Genomic DNA, 4171 nt, shown 5'->3' on the forward strand with positions numbered 1-4171 from the left:
CATGTTTTTCTCACGAGTCTGAGTGGAACTCACATGACATATCAGGCTCAAGTGTGCTGCACGTGACATATATCGAAAGGGTGACCTGTTCCGGAAAGCCAATCGCCAGTTAGTTCACTCACCTGGACAGTTGACACTGTGTATTTACACAGGGATCTTTCGCCGAATGGATTTAAACAGTGCGCTGATGAAGACTGGTGTTTGCGCGGAGAACTGTCCAAGGACGGATGGAAACCTACAATTATAAGTGTGTCCAAGCTGCTGACGTCAACTCCAGCACAACCGACGGATGGAGCGAGTAAGTAATTTCGTTTTTTTGGCTCTCAATGTTAGTTTTGCTGTAACAGTGTGGGTGGGGGGGGAGGGGGGGCGGTTGAACATACTGCTGTATCTGTAGCTGTAAGTGTGTTTTCTCTGGTAACAGTGGGGAGGGGGGGTGTACATACTGCTGTATCTGTAGATGTAGGCTAGGTGTGTTTTGTGCTGTTATACTTGGGGGGGGGGGGGGGGTACATACTGCTGTATCTGTAGATGTAGATGTGTTTTGTGCTGTTATACTGGGGGGGGGGGGGGTGTACATACTGCTGTATCTGTAGCTGTTAGAGTGTTTTGCACTGTTACGCGGGGGGGGGGGGGGGGGGGGAGTTGTTCATACTGCTGTATCTGTAGCTGTTTGTGTGTTTTGTACTGTTATACTGGGGGGGGGGGGGGTTGTACATACTGCTGAATCTGTAGCTGTAAGTGTGTTTTGCACTATCACACTGGGGGGGAGGGGGGGTATACATACTGCTGTATCTGTAAGTGTAGGTGTGTTTTGCACTGTTACACTGGGGGGGGAGGGGGGGAGGGGGTATACATACTGCTGAATCTGTAGCTGTAAGTGTGTTTTGCACTATCACACTGGGGGGGTGGGGGGTGGGGGGGTATACATACTGCTGTATCTGTAAGTGTAGGTATTTTTTGTCCTGTTACAGTGGGGGGGGGGGGATTGTACATACTGCTGTATCTGTAGATGTAGGTGTGTTTTGTGCTGTTATACTTGGGGGGGGGGGGTGTACATACTGCTGTATCTGTAGCTATTAGTGTGTTTTGCACTGTTACGCGGGGGGGGGGGGGGAGTTGTACATACTGCTGCATCTGTAGCTGTATGTGTGTTTTGTACTGTTATACTGGGGGGGGGGGGGGGGGGTTGTACATACTGCTGAATCTGTAGCTGTAAGTGTGTTTTGCACTATCACACTGAGGGGGGGGGTATACATACTGCTGTATCTGTAAGTGTAGGTGTGTTTTGCACTGTTACACTGGGGGGGGGGGGGGGTATACATACTGCTGTAGCTGTAGCTGTAGCTGTGTTTTGCACTGTTTCACTGGCGGTGGGGGGGGGTATACATACTGTACTGCTGTATCTGTAGCTGTAGGTGTGTTTTGCACTGTTACACTGAGGGGGGGGGGGGGGTGATATACATACTGCTGTATCTGTAGCTGTAGGTGTGTTTTGTGCTGTTACAGTGGGGGCGTGGTGTGTGTGTACATACTGCTGTATCTGTGACATTTGGGCAGAAACACGGGAGAAGATGTACGTGTTTTCAATGTTCTTTTAATTTTTGTGTTTGTGTTTTTACATTTTGTCAAGTTTTGTTTAAATGTTTTAACATAGAGGGGGAATCGAGACGACGGTCGTGGTGTGTGTGTGTGTGTGTGTGTGTGTGTGTGTGTGTGTGTGTGTGTGTGTGTGTGTGTGTGTGTGTGTGTGTGTGTGTGTGTGTGTGTGTGTGTAGAGCGATTCAGACCAAACTACTGGACCGATCTATATGAATTTTTACATGAGAGTTCCTGGGTATGATATTCCCGGACTTTTTTTTCTTTTTTTCGATAAATACCTTTAATGACGTCATATCCGGCTTTTTGTAAACGTTGAGGCGGCACTGTCACACCCTCATTTTTCAATCAAATTGATTGAAATTTCGGCCAAGCAATCTTCGACGAAGGCCGGACTTCGGTATTGCATTTCAGCTTGGTGGCTTGAAAGTTAATTAATGACTTTGGTCATTAAAAATCTGATTTTTTTTTTAATAAAACGATCCAAATTTAAGTTCATCTTATTCTTCATCATTTTTTTTATTCCAAAAACATATAAATATGTTATATTTGGATTAAAAACAAGCTCTGAAAATTAAAAATATTAAAATTATAATCAAAATTAAATTTTCAAAATCAATTTCAAAACACTTTTATTTTATTCCTTGTCGGTTCCTGATTCCAAAAACATATAGATATGATATGTTTGGATTACAAACACGCTCAGAAAGTTAAAACGAAGAGAGGTACAGAAAAGCGTGCTATCCTTCTCAGCGCAACTACTACCCCGCTCTTCTTGTCAATTTCACTGCCTTTGCCACGAGCGGTGGACTGACGATGCTACGAGTATACGGTCTTGCTGAAAAATTGCATTGCGTTCAGTTTCATTCTGTGAGTTCGACAGCTTGACTAAATGTTGTATTTTCGCCTTACGCGACTTTGTTGTTGTTCCGGCGACGTTTCTCAATAATTCATGAAACGTCGTCTGACTTCCAAAAAGCTGTTCGTAGAACATCGTAGAGTCCTCCTGAACTGAGGACTGCTAGAGGCGATGCTCAAGTTCTAGAATCGTGCACTCTTGAAAAGAGAGCTCTGAAAGTTCTAAAGAAGAAGACGAACCTTGTCTTCGATAGAAAACGAGAGTAGTTAAGCTAGTAACGGTGAGAACAACGAACAAAAACCTGTGCGTCTACCTTTCGGATCGAACGAAGGGAGTTCCAGCCGACCAGGAGTGTAACGCTCCGGGGAGTGGAGCACTATTGGGGTTGAGCTTGAGTAAGCCACAGAACCATAGTCTCCATGAGGTAGCTGCTAAATTGTTCGTAATGAACCAGAGACAAGAAGACGTGTCTCTTGTTCGCTGGCTAGAGGCAGGACAAAATGTCGAGCCTAATTCTGGAATTGTCTTGACTTCTACACCGAAGAATCGTTGAAAATGTCTTAAAACCAAGACCTAACTGTTGCTGTTGTTCCTGCTGCTGTTTTTCGATTGCTGCTGTGGTGATGGTGCTGCTGTTCAAGTGTTTTGCTTTTGCTGATTTTGTGCGTGTAGTTGATGCTGATGCTGTTCTTGTAATTGTTGTTATTGCTTTTGTTAGTGGTTTTGATGTTGTTGTTGTTGCTGTTGTTGATGATGCTATTGTTGTTGTTGTTTTTGTAGAGGTTCTTGCTGCTGGTCTTCCAGCTGTTCTTTTTCTTGGTGCTGTGTCGGTGGTGCTGATGCTGTTGTTGTTGTTATTGTTGTTGTTCTTGTTGTTTTGTTCTTGTTTTTGTTGTTGTTGTTGTTGTTGTTGTTGTTGTTGTTGTTGTTCTTGTTGTTGTTCTTGGTGTTGTTGTTGGTGTTGTTGTTGACGTAGTTGCTCTTGTTGTTCTTCTTCTTGTTGTTGTTGAGGTTGTTTTTGTTGAGGTTGTTGCTATTGCTTCTGCAGGTGTTCTTTCTCTTGGTGCGGTTGTGGTTTTGCTGCTGCTGCTCTGCCGTTCCAGTTGTGTTGTTGTTGCTAACTTTGTGATTGTTGTTGATGCTGATGCTATTTTAGTGATTGTTATTATTGCTGTTGCTATTGATGCTGATGTTGGTGTTGTTGCAGTTTGGAGAAACACTGGAGCAGACCCTGGAGGAGACACTGGAGGAGATACATTGGAGGAGACAAATTGGAGGAGACACACCGTCCGTCCGTTCGCGCGTCCGTGAGGCTAGCCATCCGTTCGCGCGTCCGTCCCCGCGTCCGTTCGCGCGTCCGTCCAGGAGACACGCTGGAGCAGACATTGGAGCAGACATTGGTACAGACACGGGAGGAGACGTTGGAGCAGACACTGCAGGGGACACTGCACGTTTTCACAGATACACTAACAATCTCTCTTTCTCTGTCCCTCACAGACACTGGAGCAGACATTGGAGCAGACATTGGAGGAGACTCTGGAGCAGACATTGGAGACAATGCAGGAGACAGTGGAGCAGACATTGGAGGAGACTCTGGAGCAGACATTGGAACAGACACTGGAGGAGACAGTGGAGCAGACAATGCAGGAGACATTGGAGCAGACGCTGGAGGAGACATTGGCGCCAACACTAAAGCTAGCACACTGGAGGAGT

Source organism: Littorina saxatilis, linkage group LG16 (genome assembly GCF_037325665.1).
Source record: "Littorina saxatilis isolate snail1 linkage group LG16, US_GU_Lsax_2.0, whole genome shotgun sequence".
In the NCBI taxonomy this organism is placed as follows: Eukaryota; Metazoa; Mollusca; class Gastropoda; order Littorinimorpha; family Littorinidae; genus Littorina; species Littorina saxatilis.